Source organism: Engystomops pustulosus, chromosome 4 (genome assembly GCF_040894005.1).
Source record: "Engystomops pustulosus chromosome 4, aEngPut4.maternal, whole genome shotgun sequence".
Taxonomy (NCBI): domain Eukaryota; kingdom Metazoa; phylum Chordata; class Amphibia; order Anura; family Leptodactylidae; genus Engystomops; species Engystomops pustulosus.
In genome coordinates, this window is record NC_092414.1 from 102502197 (window position 1) to 102521540 (window position 19344).

Below are 19344 nucleotides of genomic sequence, written 5' to 3' on the forward strand. Positions count from 1 at the left end.
TGAGGTTTTACACAGCAGAGATAGGAAGAGGGAGATTGGATTAATTTTACACGCTCCTATTCAAACAACCTCATTACTTTTATATGGTACAAACTGAGTGGCGGCTGTGAAGGCATGTGTGATGTCTAGTGTAACTTTACATATTATTGTTGAGTATTGTTTACATATTATGTTTGGGTATATTTTAGCTTCAGTATTTTATTGACAAATGTGTATGATCTGTCTGCTAGATTCTGTGTGTGTATTCACCCCTCTTTTTGCATGTTTCTTCCATAAGTATTTTAACTGACTTGCCCTTTAATTTTAACAAAAAAAATCTGCAGAGTTTACTTGGCATTGTTTTCATTAGTCCCCAAAGAAGAGCACACTTGGCCTGACATATAGAGTTGTCGCCTACCACATGATGACACTAAAGATATATGATATGACTGACAGTGTAGCTGATATGCGTTGTCTTCCCCAGACAAAACAGATGGTATTGTTCTATTATCATCCACAGTTATTTTAATGTACTGTGTCCATCTGTGTTAAGATATATTACATGGTTCCATGGAATTTACAGTTCACTCCTGCAGTAACTCGATTTCACTGTTTGGTCTCCAGAGATTTTGTAAAATGTCAAGCTGTAGCTTGAAAAAGAAAAGTGAAATCTACTGGAAAGTAATACATGTGACCATTTCATGCCTGAGATCTTTTGCAGTGTTTAAAGCCTAGGTGGTGTTACAAACACTACAGGTATACAGAGTCCCCATTTAAGTCTTAGCTTTTCAAAAGCAAAAATAAACAAAAAATCGGACACACAACTACCATATATGTTATTTTTATAAGCTGACCTGTTTGTTATTTCAGTGTACACCCTGAAATTTGCTCTTTCAAATGGCTAGACATTCCATGCATAACAATAACATTTGGTAGAGGCGTCCTGGGGAGTGATTTATTTAATGCAAAAGATTTTCCCAACTCGAAAGATCTGAAGGTATGGTATGAAAAAGTAGACATATTTTTATATTTTATTCAACTACCATAAATATGAGGTGTAGTTTGGCAGAGTCTGAAAATGATGTAAAAATGGATTTTTTAAAAAAATACAATGTTTTTGTGTAATTTCAGTAGTTTTTAAAATACAACAAATCATATTATATATTATGTATATAAATACATAGATTTATACATAGATTGATAGATTGTATTGTTTTAAATATTTATTTTGTATGTAGAGTACCTGATGAAGATTATCTGATGTATAAAGTAGTCTAACATCCCCCGCCCCTACCGGTTGTCCGTTGCCAAAGGACAGAAGCGCCAACGGCCAACCAAATACCACCTACAAGATTGAGGATAGATATTTTAACAAATTAACTCTTTGCTTGCACATATTCTTGCATAAGTTTTACTGGAAAACCCAATACAGCAGTGTAATACTAACCATACTAAATGTCTTTCATTCCAGGTTCATATCTAATAGATTCTGTTTGGAAATTGCTCTTATACTATCATTGGGTCCATTTATCCTGAATGATTTGTGAACTGAACTGTACGACTATTTCTACTCTTAGTCTTTACTCTATTTTAACTCCTAGCTTACTATAATTGCCTCATCATGTTCTTCTACTACTACTACTACTACTAGGCAGACAGGTCACATATCATGTTTATGTTATATAATTGTTACGTAATGAAAAACTCAAATAACGATGGAGTAAGTCTCAAGTCCTTCAGTTGATAGATATCTCTTTAACATACTTCAAATATCTGCACACAACAATGAGAAAGTAAGAATGGTTGCCATTGGTATTTTTATTGCTAGGATACAGCTATGCAGTTGAAGTTACTGTATGCATTACTGAGGAACGTGGCTTTAAAGTATCAAGCAGATAATTAATAATTATCAGTAAGAGATATTATTATGTATTGTTAAAACCTGATGCCATCTTTGGAGACCATATGAAAGAGTAAAAATAATAAATTACCAATATATGCATTTTACTGCTTACTATTACCTAAACATTCCTCATTAATTCTCCTATTACAGCTATGAATAGTTAAGCACAGCTGCCTGGTGGATCTGCTATTAAGGGGGCCAGTTGTCTTTACAAAAAATATATTATACTAAATGTAACAGAGAATGTAAAATAATGAATAAATAACCTGAGACAATATTGAAAACTATGTAGCATTACATATGGTGTTTTTAGAATCTTAAAATGGTGTAAATGGGAAAATTCTTTACATTAACTGAGGGAATCCGATTTAAAAAAAATACTTTATGGCATTTACAATCATTAGCCTGTTCACTGAATGTTAATGCTGTTTAGCAAAAAAAACACAAAATTAGCTATTACTATTGCCAAAGAGTATAGCAAGTGTCCCCTGGAAGTGTCCGAGGACCTCAGCTTCCACCAATATCACTTAAACAGTTCCACACAGGGTGAAAAGACATAAGAATTAAAGCCTAACTTTTAATATACCGGCTGATAAAATTACACTTATTCAAACTTAAACAAAAAATGAATTTATGGACCATCTCCAGCCAATGAAGCACACTTCCCCACACTTGTAGGATTTCCAACAGATCAGTACCTACTTGAACCTGGCAACAGATATGAACTCAAATAACCATACAAGTTTTTACCAGGTCACGGGTGCGGAATCTCGGTCAGGAGAGTATGACAAGGGATCCACCAGGTCAGGAACAGTTGACGTCACTGCACCTAGTAGTCCCTATCCATACCTTTCCCTGACCCCAAGATATATGGCTCAGGGGTCCCAGAGTGACCCTAATCCTAGGATCGCCATAGTAGGCCCTAAGTAGTTCCCGACGCGTTTTTGGGTCCTGAAAAAACTCAGGGCCTGTCATCAGGGGAATATAAATGCATTGTCTAGATCGACCCAGATGGGGAACAATAGTCTCCCCACTGAACAGTACCGCCGTGCACGTGGACAGTGGTCCTATGTCAAAGTGCCTATGTCAGCAAGCAATAGGTTAAAGCTTCAAGCTTTTCTGTCATGATGCATTTTTTCTGCCCATCACTGTGGTCTTTATGTGTCTAACTTGGTCCACGTTGGGAGAGTGAAAAGGCAGGGAGAAGTAGCTGTTTCTCTATTTTCCTAGTACTGTTAAGGTATCCTTGGTGATGCTCTAAAATGAGGTAATTTGAGTAAAATGAGTAATTTTACCTGTAAATCACTTTGGAGTGTATATAATGTACTCTTGTCACTTATCAAGTAACACAGTTTATTATGAAGATGCGATAGATTGATATATTCTCCACACCCAAGTCCCCCGTGTTTTCTATAGTGGACCACCAGGGAAATAATGACTATTTCTCTCCATGGTCACAGGAACTTTTACTTACCATGTAGTGTACCAGTCATCTTCATTCAGACCAACTGTATTAAAGCACTTTAGCTGGGGACGATAATCTCAAAAGAGATCAGTGAAAGTATTTATCAGTTGGGTTTACTGGACAACCTCCTACCTGACATCAACTAACTTTATTACAAAACTGAGCCATATGACTGACTGCATGAGGTGAGGGAATTCCATATAAAGATGAATAAACACTCTATTTTAAAAACTTAGACAATAAGGAAATAAATATCTATTCCCCTGAATCCATAGAGAGAAGCAAGCTAAACGGTACATTTCAAAATCAGATTAAACCCCATACATTTCTTATATATTATTGATACCTTTTCCAGATCACTCCAAATTACATCAAAGGGAGTATCTATAGGAAGTATAACTATTGCAGTTACATTTTCGTTTTGTAGCATGAGGAGATCCAAAAAATATCACCCCCATATGAGAAGACCAATAATATACAAGACGCTTCATAATTGTGACCCATGGGCTTGACGATTCCATCTTGATGATATCCATCTTGATGATATCCTTCTATCCTTTTTTTGTACAATAGTCATTAAGGTTACTGTAACATTTAATGAAAATGTTTATGTTCTATTTTTTGTTTAGATACAATGAATTCATATTGTGTAAAACTCATTTGGTGTAGTTATGTGGCAGATTTGTTACAAACATTTCTCTGACTTTTCCATTCATCTTAGCTGGATTTGTAGAACCCATGTGTCACCACCAAAACAGTGTAATTCAAATAAATATTACAGATCTTATGTCACTTAAAGTTCTTCACCAAATCTTTCACATGTAAATATACCCTAAGGCTTCATTCACACTGACGTATGGGGGACGTATATACGGCCGACGTATATACGGCCGATATACGTCCCCCATAGATGGCAATGGGCGCACGGCGCCCTACGGGAGCGGTACGGTGAAGCACACGTGCGGCACCGTACCGCTCCATACCCGGGAGAAAGATAGGACCTTTCCTATCTTTACCCGTAATACGGCGCCGTGCGACATAACTTCCTATGGAGAGGGGCGGGGGTTAGCTGCACTCACCTCCTCCTCCTCTCCCCATGCACTGCCATTGCCCGCTACGGTACGGGCGGGCAACGGCAGTGTGAATGTCTAATTTCACACTGCTGTTTCTTATCTCTGTTTCTTACCTCCGTTCAAAAAATTAAATAACGGAGATTTAATGTATCAATTAAAAATCCCACTGACATCAATGTAAATTTTATATCATCTGTTATGGTAAGTTTGGCAGATATGCATTATCCATGCATTTTTTCCAAACATTAATTTTTTTTCCATCCAAAAAAACACATGGATAAGGGATTTCTGCCTAAACGGAACATAACGGATGAGATAAAATTTACATTGATGTCAATGGGATTTTTAATTGATATGGTAAAGCTCCGTTAATCATCCACATTTTTAATGGAGGTGAGGAACAGAGGTAAGGAACGGTAGTGTAAAATTAGCCTAAGACTACCAGTCATTAGTTGTAGTCAACGATAAAGGTCATTATGTGAATTATATTATATGATCTACATCATTTTCTTTATTTCCAGTGAAATGGGAAGCACATGTATCTAAAAAAGCCAAACTTCTGATTTATACTACAGTTCTGTACAATTTCACTTAAATTTGATTTTATGCATATTTTTATTTTTTTCTCATGTTTTTGACCTACTGTCGGTAAAAACTAGGTGCCGCTTTACAGATAATTTGCCTATTGGTTTGATAATATGATATGAAAGCCTTTATTTTCATGGGAAATTCCATATTTTTATGCAGAATTTGTACCAGAAATAGCAGGCACACATTCTGAAGTTGATGTGTTTATATGAACTTGTGTCTAGCTATGCAGAAATATTCTATTTCATGTTTTCTGTTTACATTAAGCGCTTCATAAAATTGATCTAATTCTCCAAGCAGTGTATTTAACAAAAGTGTTTGTGTTGCTTGTTCCTGCCTGTGATCTGATGTGTTGTTTACTGTTCCAACTAAACCTGTCAGCAGCTGTTCCCATCTTTATAAAATGAATAATAATCAAGCTGTGCAGGAATGTCTGAAAGAAATACCTGTTGTTTTCCCTCATTATCCATATTTACTGCCTAACACATTCTAAAAAAAAATAAAAGTAACATTCGGGGTATGCATTCAATGTAATAATGGTACAATGAACATTTATAATCACATCTTTAGAAAGCACAGTAAACTGCTTAGACATGGTTTGTAGGTTTTATTGGTATTAAGGTAGATCTATATTTAAGGTAGATAATTCTTATTTGCACCAAAATCTAGAAGTGTTCCACTGGATCAAATAGTATTCACGAAAAGTCTCCATAAGTGAATATATTCTGAATACCAGGCTGCTAAAAGTCAGTTGTTTTGAATGTAATTTGGATTTTTCATTTTTGGTAGAATAATGTTTAGATAAATATTAAGAGTAAATTGGTAGTGCCACTTGGTTTATCTAAAGTGATCCAGTGGTTTAGAAAAATTGCAGGACCAAGTGTTTCCAGGGGTTTAGTGGTATAATAGAGCTTAATACATAGACAATACTGCGGGTATTTATTATATGCTGATGTATAACCCCTGCCTCCTCTCTCGGACTGGATATATAAGGATGCTCTGACTTCTTGATATATACAGCCACCAGCATGCTTTGGGGCAGTTCAACACCAGGTTCTGCCTTGTCCTGCTTAAAATGAGCTATATTCTGTGCCAGCACTAGGCAGGAACGCTCAGTAGCACCCCACTCCACCTCCTGGCACAGCACCCTTCACACTCCTCCTCGTCCACTTGGTATGGAGGTGAAATAAGTGGGAAATTGTGACTTTTCATGGTTTGTACGCCACAAATTTGGCACACAAGCGCTATATGGTTCTTTTAGTGCAGAAGGTTAGGGGTTTCCTTCTTTTCTACACTCATGGAATTGACCTTGTCACCTTGACCCGATTACCCAATGAAGCTGGCATTTGTTAAGGTAGATATAAAATGATATTTCAAATAGCTCCTTCTGCTTATTACATTTACGCAGATAGGATTGCATTCCACCTTCCAAATGAGTGTTTAATGTAGGGATTTATATACTCATATTTTGTTAAACTGCTTTGGGCAATCAAAATTGTCCCACCAGAAATTATAATTTTCATTTATTCTAAAATAATATGCAGAAGCTAATTTTAAAACATTTTCAACATTTTTGCTTGGGGTGTTTCTTTCTAAGAAGCAGCCTCTAAAACAGGAAGACTTGACTAACCATGCATATTTTGTTTACTTGAGGAATTTATGCCTCAAAGACTTGTTCTACATAGGCAATTTCATAAAGACATTTCTTTGGGGAAAACCTACAAACCAGATTGACTACTGTCCTACAGTGAACACATCAGAAAATACAAAAAAGTTAGATTAATGATCGAGGGATTCATTGTAGAGAGTCCCATCTGTTCTAAATCACACGGGCAGTTGATTAGTCAAAGCAAAAACTTTCTGCAGAAAAGTTTACTTGCATTATATCGTGTTTATACCAAATTCTTTCTTGTATCAAATAAGTTAATAAATCTTTTGCTTTTCACTAAAAATTATAAATATATGGTTTGAATAAAAATTTATATATATATATATAGCAGGCATTACAAGATTTAGCAACAGATTAGATTATTTGTAACATCCACAGGATATGTCATAATTAGATGATAGATGAGGGACCTGCACCTATTTCGGGAACAGAGTTCTGCTGATATCTTTCTGCTGCAGGGCTGAATGGAGAATGTGTTGTGCATTAAAGGCCACTCTCCATTCAACACTATGGGAGCAATAAATGTGTAGTCTAGGCTTTTCCCTTCACATCCATAGACTTGAATGGAGAGTTGTGGTGCATGCATGGCACCATGTCCCTTTAACCCTGTTTATACGTCATAAATGGTCTACATGGGAAAACTAACTTTAAACTACAAAAACCATATGTTACATTAGGTTATAGAATGGTGCACTATAATAATAGTATGGTGCACTTCAGAGCTTTGAGCAACTTTGGTTAAATATTTTGGGTCTTTTTTATTCCACAGCTTTATGAAAAGGAAAAGTGCAATTGCCTTGTTCCAACATAGGGAAATGCTGGAACAGAAGAACAAAGAATATCCTTACAAACTGACTCGAGCTAAGAAAATTAGACTGACTGCATAAGGCCATTATGGGGTAGCAGCCTAATGTGCAGTATTGTAGGTGTGAAAAGGGGCCATTTAAATCAGAGAAAGCCCAAACATCTTATTAGAAAAAAAATAGCATTGGCACTATTTGATCCAAAAGAGGAGCTCAGACACTGTGGGCATAACACGGATCCAGTATCACAGACTCTTTTTGTCAACATGAGTAGATAGTCCATAAAGCAGTAAAACATAGTAATATTCCAAAGTGTGAGATGGAAAGAGAGAGTGGCGCTCACCGTATTCTAAAGAGCAAATTCCTCATTACAGCATGATAGGCAGAGAATCGGACACTGCTACATCACTTAGAAGGGCCATATGCGGGGGAAGGGGACTGTAAAGGGAAGAGTAAGGTTGTCAAATGAAAAAGTAGAAGCTTTAGAGAGAACATTTTGCTATGGCAGTAAACTATAATCTGAGCATGCTAACTATCCTCTGTCCAGTATGAATTTTTTTGGCCTGTGTTTGACTTTTCTTTCATCTCTACAAGGACTAGCTCCCACCAATACATAAATTGCCCCACCTGTCCTTGTGAATGTGGCAACAGCCATATATCATTTATCAGGTATACCTTACAGCCTGCATAGGTGACAATGATAAAAAAAACTCAAACTGCTAGCTTCATATGTTCAAACCACGAGAAATAGTACAGCAAGCTGTGCTGTTATTCAATGTTTCTGATTATTTTTGTACTTTTTCTTCTGTGAGCAACAGAAGGCAAAACTGATACACAATATGCATCCATTATGGCATGCAGTAGCACTAATAACATAGTGTGAACATATGGTTGTTTGCCTTCTGTAAGTAAACAAAGCTATTAACATCCAACCAACAACATATTGCATGTGTTTGGAAGGCGTGGATGTAACTATGATGCTAGTATAAATATTTTTAACATGAGGCATGGAATCTTAGCTGTGATTTTTATGCATCTTGTAAATAGTATGCACATTCTGTAATCAACTGTATAAAAAATTATAAAAGAAAAATTCTGTTTTCAAGAGAATTAATTCATATCATATCTTTTTCAATGGCACATCATTTTTCCCCATAAATAATAGAAATTATAGCTTACGAGCTTCTGATTTACAGCAATTATCATTTATCTATACTGACCTCTTGTAAACTGCTAATGTCTGTGCCATTAAGTACGACTGATTAAATGGAGATTTGTGACGGCTCATGAAGATAAATTGTTAAGTGTCTTACTCTTTCCTATACATGTGTTTGTCTCACTTTAAATGAATCTGTTCTGTCGTTTATCAGTGACTGCATAATACACACAGGAAAAATAGAATCTCCCAACTATGTCTATAGCAATTATTTCCATGCTCTTCATTAGCTTGTAAGAAATCTTGCATGATTTCTTAGCCTTAGTTTGTGGAGTTGTCTGTGGTATTCATATTTATGAAGATATTGAAGCATGGTTGGTGTTTCATTATTTATTGAGTCATTAATGTACTGCTCACAAAAAGTCGAATGCCTATAATTATTTAATTTCTTTATATATTTCATGGGAAAATGTTAGAATATACCATTTTGGAACAATGCACATATTTACAATGTAAATATTATTTGCATATATTCAATTTACAAAACAATAGTTAAAATAAATATCATTGTTTCTTTTTCTATAATTTTCTAGGATCAGAAATAAACATTTCTCAAAGATACAAATGTGAGGTAATTACAGAGCCCCAAATACTGGTTCATGTAACTTAAGTGTAGTATACATAATAGCACATTGCTGTTTTTGAACCTAATAGGTATATGATTTGGTAGCATAAAACTGGTCACATTTGCTTTAATATGACATGACCCTTTTATTACCTCCAAATACAAGAAGCGAGAGGAAAACTGTACTTCATTGGCCAAATCAAATGTATTTATTGAACGAAAAATGATTGACATAAGCAGAGCTCCAAGAGAAATATAGCTTTAAAAAATAATAAACTTGGCAGTTTATTAAGTAAAACATTGCATTACATAACTTAAGAACACATTTAAAAATGTGCTGCACAATAACATATATTCATGGTTTTGGTATTTTCATACTTCAGCCAAAAAGATTTCTTATTGTTTATTCCATGCATGAAAGTCATAAATCTAGCTTGCCAGCATATTCAAGTGTAAGAACGAAAATGTTTGTTGAAAAATATAATGATATACAGTAATTTATGAGCCTTTTGCACCAAACTGATTGGTGTGGAGCATTAAACAGCCGTGGCCAGGAATGCCTTTGCCTGCCTGATTTAGGTTATATTTACAACTTGTTTTTGGCACATATGGACTAGGCTTTTCTTCCTGTTTCCTGGAAGGAGCAGTCTACATTAGCAGAGCCCATAACAGCCTATGGAGCATTGGTGCCACTGTATAGCATCCATCCCCAGCCTTCACTTAACCTGTGTGAGTTTTCCTAGTTTGTAACTGTCCAATTATGGACAGTTGCATCACTTGGGAGATTCCCTGAACATCAACAGCTGCCATTGACCCACAAGGGGAGAAACATACAAAGGGCTAGACTGCTGCCCACTGTTGTAAGGATACGTGGGGAATCCTTCCAAACCACCCTTACAACAGAGGGCAAAATCAAAATATGAATGCAACCTAAGCATAACCTGTTTCGATAAAACTGATGCAGCAATCTGCCTCAGGTCTTCACAGCAGATGATTTCTCTACCGGTGTAAGCGATGCACCAAAATTTAAAAAAAAGTTGCTATATCTTAAATCTGACTTGTCTACCACCAGGTGAGCTGATAATTTAGAACAGTGCACAAAGTGCGGGTCTTACTATGCTAGCCCCAATAAGCATAAGAAGAATTATTTAGTACATGTATGATTAATCCTGCAGGCACCATCAATTTAATTCTAAAATTGAAAAGATATAAATTGGTAATAAAATCAAAATCTTTGTTTGATATCATGACAGGTTAAAACTGCAGATTTAAAAAAAGCTACATTTTGTCCAATTTCTATCTATAAAAAAGAGATAAACGTAGACAGCGTAGGATAAATTAGCTAATGTACTAGTTAATTTCCTTTGGTCATAGATCGCCTTCTGAATAATTTTAGAACAGATAGATAACTTGAAAGGATCTGTTTGTCAGACTGGAGAGATTCTAATGAGCCATATTTTCTGTGCCACATTTGGCTTATCCATATTTTTGTATAGTTTTATACTGGCCATAAGTAAAAGAGTGGTTGGAAATATAGTTTCGTTGCTGAAATTGTAGGAATATTTTTGTTACATATTATCTTGTTGTAAAGTTTAGCAGAATTTTTTGCCACAATTTGATGTATATACTATGATCTACTGTTCTTGCTCTTCCTGCAACTTTTTCATGCTGTTCCCGCAAACCGTCACAACCTAGTATGCCACAGTAATGGTGTGGACACAGAAGCTCTGCTCCCACCACCACTTGCAGAATTATCTCCTATCCTGACTTTTAAATATCCTAAACAAATAAAATATATTCTGGTACCCCAAATGTTTACATCAAAGAATTCAGCAAGCCCTAGTTTTTCAAATGGAAACATGGTGGTACCATTGCCAAAACCCCAAACTTCTTCATTTTTCCACTGGTATAACTTTTTTTTTTAATAAAGAAAGGGATGAAGTAACCTTTTGTGTAACCTCCTTAGAGGTTGTCAACATCATCTAAAGGGAACAGGTGAACAGTGTTATCACTGACTGCTTCCACTACAGCAGGAACAGCAGTTGGTAACTGGTGGGCTCCAGAGGTAATCTTGGGAAATAGCTTCTTTACTTCCATTACTTCCACCACTTGGAAGTAACTTTATGTTAATGTGTAGCAACTACTTTCATGTCGTTTTGCAGGAAGAGGTTACATTTTCCATTTATTTGACAATATACATGCCACACGTATACCATTAACAATTCCTAAATTCACCAATAACAGTAAGCACAAGGGATTTGTCAGGCTGTATTATCCATTTCTTTCTGAAAGTGATCAGCAATATATTCTCCTTCTGGCTTGCAACTGTGCAATTGTTTTATTGGATTAGCAGAGAAGTGGAAATAAAATGGATATAGAATCAAAGTGCCTCTTATCTAGAATCAATCTGGATTGTATTACAATTCATATGCTGGGGATTGTTTGTGTATCTGTTGACTGCGGTGAGCCTTTGGCAGTTTTTAGGGTTTGTAGGACTACAGGGATGACAGCGAAGAAGCGCATTCAGAAAAATATTTTAACATGCTCTTTGTTTTATACTGAGATAGAGATATTTGCTTTAGGCCTGTTGTGAACCAACTCTTTCTGTTTTGAAGTAGCTATTATTTTTTTTCATATCCACGCCATTTATAAAAATACAGTGTTTGTATGTATTTCTGTAGTTTTTTTTAGAAGACTTTTCATAAAGTTCTCGCTTCAATTTAGTATTCAGTTTAATATTGTAAAGACTACCAACATCTCTATTTTTCTATCAGTTTTAGAAACCTTATGGTTTCTGGAATAGTTAAGGCACGAAAAACAAGTCATAGAGGCTAAGGCTCTAGGGATGGATATTTCAAAGTATGTTAATAAAGTTATGACAAAAGATAACAAAAGTATTTGTACATAGATTATAAATTATTGAAGTACCAGATTACATAATGGGCAAAATAGACCCGGACAGAAGCTAAAGCTGTGTTCTACTCTGTACTGTCTACCATTAATATTGTAGGTTGCACTAGAATACACAAGGAATTCAAGTATATTTATAGTACTGGTATGTGATAAGATCATTAAATAACTCAATTTTGAAAATTAAAAAAGAATGCTTCAGAATTACGAGTGGCATTCTGACTCTACTATAAACATGTTCAAATGTAGACCTGTTTGATATTATTATTATTATTATTATTATTATTATTATTTTAAAGAGATTCTGTCAGGATCCCAATCACATATAAACTAAATGTATAACTTGTTGGCGAAATGCCCTGTATCATTAGAAAAACAAAATAAGTGGTCTGAATGAAAATAAATATTAATTTAAGAGTACAATGGCTGTGGCCAAAAGAGCCAGCGCAACCTCTGTGGCACAGTTTCACAGTATAAGCCGAAAGATGCAACATTCTGTAAATGTTTGATTTTATTTTTACAGATCATATGTAATGATTTTAAAGATTAGTATTTTTTCTTCTGGTAAGTCATTTATTGCTACCTCACAGCAAAAGGAAACACTTCATGTTTCTGCATAATGAAATCAAGATAAGAGCTGCTAGTAGATTTGGCTCTTGCCTCATTCCTCTATAGTAATTAGTCTTGGCTTCCTGACAGTGTATATTGTTGCAATACAACTTTACTTCGAACAAGTAAAGCTACATGACAGCAGCCGCCTACCATGTTAGAGGGGTTTAAACATTTAGGCAATGAAAGTACATGGTAGCAATGCAAAGATACCCAGACTGGTGATCTGACACTCTGATCTGGAAGAACAAAAACTAGAACACAACAGCGACTCTTTAAAAAATTAAAACAAAACAGGGATATCCACTTTTACTGGATTTGTGCATCTGTTAGCGCTGACCTGTTTCTATTACTGTAGAAGGGGTAGGAAAAGTAATGTTCATATCCAAAATATTCATTGTTTCCATCCTGTTTAATTCTGTCAGGTAGGGTAATTTCCCCTGCAAGTTCTTCAAAATATACAAGCAGGAAAGAAAGAAGTCAGTGTGTACTGCTATGTTATAGATGTTACATATGTTTATGTAACCATGGCTGCCAAAGTGCTGGAGCAACCCATAAAGTTAGTTTTCTTAACTTATGTCTAGTTTTGGTCTAATGGCTCTTTTTGACACCAGTATCTTATACGCCTCATTGGTGTTTCAATTGCTTTGTAACTTCTTGGCCAATGTGCAAACTGAATTGTGGAACTCTGCCAGTCACATACTGCAGCTTTTTCCTTCCAGGGTAAAAGAAGGCCACAATAGTGTTTCCATAAAGAAAAAACTACTATAACACTGCAGGGCATCAGCGTTATTTATGAGTTTAAGTGAAGCATAGACAGGGTAAACAAATAAAGAATACCTGTCTGACCCAGAGGTCTTAAGTAACCCATCAGATTCATTTTGTCAGCTAATAACATATACAACACATTGTTCTTTCATCTCTTAACAGCAGTCAATACATTTGGTATCTTTCATCTGGAATCTGAGAACAGCCTGTTCATTTGTTGTAGGGGAAATGCCTGTGTTGCCATCAAGGAGAAAAGAATATTGAAAGAAGTTCAGTGAGGCTTGTCGGAGGCTAATGCTGTTGTCATTTGAGAAGTAACAGAGCACATACTTATGGAGTAAAGGAAAATTCTCCTATTTTCAATGTTTAATTTTGCTTTATTTTGCCCACTCTATTTAGCTGCATGATTCCTGCTTCCTTAATGTACAAGCTCATTTAAGACTGCAGGGGCTCAAAGGAATAATTCATTAAAGTGCAATTATTATGAGTTGAGGTTGAAGTTTTTTCTGTGCAGCTTGATAGCCAGAGAAAAATAGAGTACAAGTAAGGTGCTATATTTTGTACCTCTTCAAATTGAGTGTAACAAATTAAATCCCAATTTAGAAACTATATATATTTGAATGCCCAAAAGTTTGACACTAGATGAAAGGTCTCCATGTGTCATTTTGCAACAATAAATGACTTGCAATTATACCTCTGTTCATGGATAGCTTGGAACTATGCTTAAAGAGATCACTGGTTTTAATGTCTTCAAAGATTTCACTCATTGAAATGGGAAGAACGTGCTGTTCATTTTGGTCTAATAATCTGCATGAAAGTATTTACATGGAGACAAAGAATAAGCTATACGGTTTAGGTTTCATCTATGCTCTTAAATATGTGCAACACTTCCTTCAATTAAAAGTCATTAGAATTTCCCTTTCTACAGGCTGAGACATAAACACAGTCACAGAACACTTTCTAACTTAATCAGAGGACAGTGTATGTTTTTCACGTGAACTGGAAATGAAGTATAGGTTAATCTTTGTGGATTTCTTTATTTATTTCAGAAATTGTAGTCATTGATATATTATTATTCGTGTTGAAATTATTAAATTCAAGAGTACATATCTACATATGGAGTTCATATTTACTAACCAATCTACAGGGAAAGATTAGTTTTTTCTGAAGATTAGTGTCCCACTTAACAGACGTAGGGGGTGAATTTGATAAAGTATTGAACTATTGATCATTAAAATTACTATAAGCATACTACATTACTATAATAATCCAGCTCTTCAAAAGCTGTTAAATCTTGCCCACATTCGCTTATGCCAGTAGTCTTGCACAGGACACACTGTACACAGGGTAAAGAGTCAGGAGAAAGTTTTCTTCCTGTAGTGCAGGCACAGTGCAGGAACGCCCACGGTCAGCCCACTCCGCCGCTGGCAGCACCCCCACTTGGTGTGGCAGGAGAAATAATCGCAACAACTGGCAGTTCAAGCCTTGATAAATCTTTCCTGAAAACTCTGTCCTGCTGTAGACATCAACTATATCCTACACTTTACCACAGATGACACGCTCAGGCGACATGTGGACTTTGGATCATGAACTTGACTCACCTGGTATAATGGAATTTGTTCATTGCAAGGGTTGCAGTTGCATAATTTATCAAAACAAGTTCATCACATGTGAAAGTAAGTTATGTAAAAGAAATAAGGTTAAATATGAAACTCTAACATTTATAATATAATTTAGCATTTATTAAAGTGGCATTCTGGGAGGTGTCCTGACAGTGTTATTATAAGTTATCAATTCTTAATATCACTATTGCAACTGTAGCCAGTTGATGTTTTTCATTAACTGTTAATTAATTAAAGTTATAATAATGCTTAAGAGTATCTTCATATTATACCATTTATTTTGGTATCTTACAAATTGAATGGAGATCTTTTAGCAGCCAGTTTTTATTGGGGTTTCCAAGCATTGTCTGATGTGCGGAAATTAAACATGATCATTTCTTCTGTTGGTAATTAACTGGTTCGTGACCGCCCGCCGTGTATTCACGGCGGCGGTCGCGTTCCGATGCATGGAGAGGGCTCGCGGGCCGAGCCCTCTCCATAGCCGGTAAGTCTCTGCTGCATATTGCAGCAAAGGCTTACCGGTAACACCTGCGATCGGTGCCGTCACCGATCACGGGTGTTTTCTTGCTGATCGCTGAAAATTCAAATCACCCCCCTTTCCCTAGAACTGATATAAATATAAATAAACAGTAAAAATCATAAACACATTAGGTATCGCCGCGTCCGAAAATGCCTGATCTATGAAAATATAATAACGGTTTTTCACAGCGTTTAACCCTGTAACGGAAAATCGCGTCCGAAGTCAAAACTGGCACTTTTTTGCCATTTAAAAAAAATTAAAAATTCTATAAAAAGTGATCAAAAGGTCGTACAGTCCTAAAAATAATATCATTGAAAACATCATCAAAAGTCGCAAAAGATGACACCACCCTCAACTCCATACAACGAAGTATGGAAAAGTTATAAGCACAAGAAAATGGCAAAATAAAAATAAAAAATTTGTTCATGAGGTTTTAATTTTTGTAATTGTATGAAAACATTATAAAACCTATACAAATTTGGTATCCCTGTAATCGTACCAACCCAAAGAATACATTAGATGCGTCATTTGTGGCGCTCAGTGAAAGCCGTAATATCCAAGCCCACAAGAATACGACACAAATGCGTTTTTTCACCATTTTTACTGCATTTGGAATTTTTTTCCCGCTTCCCAGTGCATGGCATGGAATATTCAAAGCAATCACTTTGAAGTGCAATTTGTTACGCAAAAAATGAGCCGTCACACAGCTTTTGACGTGTAAAAATAAAAAAGTTATAGATTTTTGAAAGTGGGGAGTGAAAAATGGAAATGAAAAAACGGGAAATGGCCCAGTCCTTAACCGGTTAATTCTGTCAAATATGTCAGACATTGGCTTTTCTCCCTATGGAAAATGAATGGAGACTGGATTCTCTCCAATCTATGGTCATGACTACATGGACATTGTCAAAAAGCAAATCGTTTTGCAAAAAATAAGGCTACTTGCTGTTCTGTGATTGCAAACAACTGATCCATGGTCCTTTTTACAGTCCTTGTGTCATCAGTGTGTAATCTGTTGCCAAGTCATATGTCCGTAAAAACAGTCTGGGTGTCATCCATATATCGCCTGTTTTTGGATGGACAAAAAATGGAAGACTGGGAAATGATGTCACTAGCAGACGGAACCCTTTGGAGGGTAACATAATGGTATTATCTAGAAATGTATCCACAAATAAGGTCAGCAGCCATATTTCTCTCATTCCCATAGACTTCTATGAGATGATCCAAGCTGCAAACACATGCAGGAATGTGATCTGCTTAAAGTTTTGTCTGCATTTAGGCTTATTGTGATCTTTTTATACCTCAAAAATAAAACTTTGTGCAATAAAGATATTGCAGCAGAATAGAGTAGTAATAATAATAATAGTATTGGAATGTGTATATTTAACATTTATATATTGATATATATTAGAGTGTATATATATATTTGATATTTTACATTTTTCTTTACTTGTAATCATCTTAACCTCTTACCGACATGTGACGTAATACTACGTCACATGCCGGGTGCAGGTGCATGAAGAGGGCTCATGGGCTGAGCCCTCTCCATAGCCGGTAAGTCTTCGCTGCATAATGCAGCAAAGGCTTACCGGTAACACCCGCGATCGGTTCCGCCGATCGGAGAATGCACCAACGGCTTCAAAAACTTCATCGGGGAGCAGTGATCCGTCGCCATGACAGCCTCGGGTTTTCTGAAGACCCGAGGCTTCTTAACTTATTCATTACAATGTGCTTCCAGCACATTGTAATGAATGAGGAGGAAAATCCCCATATATCCCCAGTATATGATGGGATCGTACAGACAACCTTGGGTCTAAGTACCCTAGGGAGTGTGAAAAATAGTAAAAATAAAATAAAAGTTTAAAAATGTTTTTTTAATAAAAAATCATAAAAATTCTAATCACCCCCCCTTTCCCTAGAACTGATTTAAATATAAATAAACAGTAAAAATCATAAACACATTAGGTATCGACGCGTCCGAAAATGCCCGATCTATCAAAATATAATAATGTTTTTTCACTGTGTTTAACCCTGTAACGGAAAATAGCACCTAAAGACAAAAATGGCACTTTTTTGCCATTTCAAAAAATATAAAACATTCTATAAAAAGTGACCAAAAGGTCGTACAGTTCTAAAAATGATAACATTGAAAATGTCATCAAAAGTCACAAAAAACAACACCTCCCAAAGCTCCGTATACCAAAGTATACAAAGTTAGCACCAGAAGATGGCAAAATCCCCAAAACATTTTTGTACTGGAGGTTTTAATTTTTTTAAATGTATGACAACAGTATAAAACCTATACAAATTTGGTAACCCCGTAATCGTACCGACTCAATTGAAGTGTAATTTGTTAAGCAGAAAGTAAGCCATCACACAGCTCTGTACATGGAAAAATAAAGTTATTGATTTTTGAAGGTGGGGAGTGAAAAATGAAAACGCAAAAACGAAAAAGGGCATCAGCGGGAAGGGGTTAAAACTGCCATCTTTTAGGTACTATTAGAGTTTAAAGGATAAAATGTTTTTGCTGACAGAGAAGACTGGTATTTGTCTTACTGATAAAGCCTTAGACTGTTAAAGATGAATACACTGTATGCCACCAGTCAACTGCATGGGGATGAATTGCAAAGGAAGAAATGGGACTGTTTTTTTGACCCTTATATTCACAAACAATTATTAAAATCCCAAAGAGTTTTGTGTTGTTACTGTTGATGGGGGTTAAATGAACTTAATGGATAAGCAGTCTTAAAAATTAATGCAGAGCCAATACAGGTCAATAGTCATTTCAGGCTAATCTGACAGTTCTTGTGAACATTTTTTTATCCTAATAAACAACTTTTGTGGTTTCTGTGCTGACAAATGATATTCATAAGCTGTTTATAATTTAATAAAAGATTCAACATGTTGTATTAAAGATGATGAGGAAAAGTAGATCCTTGTATTTTTGTTGATAAGTGAATTAGCATATTAGAAGTTTGAATTTATAATACATTAAGAACCAAAAATATACCATGCATTAACTTTATAAGCACTTAACAGAAAATAACAATGCTATTATAGCGGGATAGGGTGGAGAGTGTGACCTAAATATGTTTTGTATGTGAGATCTGTCAGATCAATAATGATGTCTAAACTGTAGACGGTTTAATGATAGACTAGCTGCACAGTGATGATAAATGTGTTTCATCTGTATATGTTGTTTGTACCTTTCTACCACCTACAGTTTTGCCCACTTTAAACCAGTTATATCTTTTCCTACAAAGCCATGCCCACTTGTTAAGTCTGGTATAGCTGTACACAGTGGGAGGCATGTATCATTGGCATTGTTTCATTTTTCTTGTTTCATGTTTCTCTTGTGTTGCTAGTTTATTGGCTCTGGTATGTGCCTTGTGTTATGTATTAAACAGGTTATTGCTAAATTTGTGCAAAATTTTGCAGAACTCTTCATGCAATTCATGTGAAAAGGTGCAGCCGCACTTCACACATGTTTGTTGGGTTCTTTTGACATGTGCTTGGGAGGGGAGACCTTTTGATAATGAGGACATGTCTATATATGGCACAGGGAGTGAGGTACAACATCTATTCTATATAGACAATGAAATTAACAAATCTAGTGACAATTCACTTGATGAATGGCATCCAGTATATACATCCGCC

At 35.7% G+C, this 19344-nt stretch overlaps 1 protein-coding gene and 1 long non-coding RNA gene across 12 annotated transcripts in view; one reads left to right on the forward strand and one right to left on the reverse strand.

Annotated features, from left to right (window-relative positions):
• The window catches only part of LOC140126914 (uncharacterized), a 12225-nt gene extending 8759 nt beyond the window's left edge, over positions 1-3466 (reverse strand). Inside the window, exon 1 of the long non-coding RNA XR_011854924.1 lies at positions 3357-3466. This is a non-coding gene — a long non-coding RNA (uncharacterized lncRNA). The remainder of the gene's footprint in view (positions 1-3356) is intronic.
• FOXP2 (forkhead box P2) overlaps positions 1-19344 on the forward strand; it is a 161226-nt gene that overhangs the window by 16327 nt on the left and 125555 nt on the right. The gene's annotated exons all lie outside the window — the stretch shown is intronic.